At 68.5% G+C, this 270-nt stretch overlaps 1 protein-coding gene across 1 annotated transcript in view; it reads right to left on the bottom strand.

Annotated features, from left to right (window-relative positions):
* Nucleotides 1–270, bottom strand: part of TMEM184A (transmembrane protein 184A) — a 19,472-nt gene that overhangs the window by 3,168 nt on the left and 16,034 nt on the right. The window lies entirely within an intron of this gene.

Raw genomic sequence — 270 nt, 5'->3', positions numbered from 1 at the left:
TGGCACAGAGGAGGCCCCGCCTGCCCCGGCCGCAGGGGGCACAGGGCAGGGCATTCGGTGGTGGGGTGAGCTCCTCATCCTGTCCTGCTCGGAGCTGGGACGCTGCCCCCAATTCCCAGACTTGGCACCTGGGCCCCTTCCACCTCGCGCCCTGCATCCATCAGCACCGGCCCTGCCGGGACAGAGGCCAGGAGACTCATAGCAAACCCAGGGGTTTATGTATAAATAACCCGGCTGGTGGCCCCGGCACCGCAGGCCCCCACGGGGAGC

Source organism: Myotis brandtii, unplaced genomic scaffold (assembly GCF_000412655.1).
Source record: "Myotis brandtii unplaced genomic scaffold, ASM41265v1 scaffold786, whole genome shotgun sequence".
Taxonomy (NCBI): Eukaryota; Metazoa; Chordata; class Mammalia; order Chiroptera; family Vespertilionidae; genus Myotis; species Myotis brandtii.
Note: the sequence above shows the minus strand (reverse complement) of the source record. Positions and strands in the feature narration are given on the sequence as shown.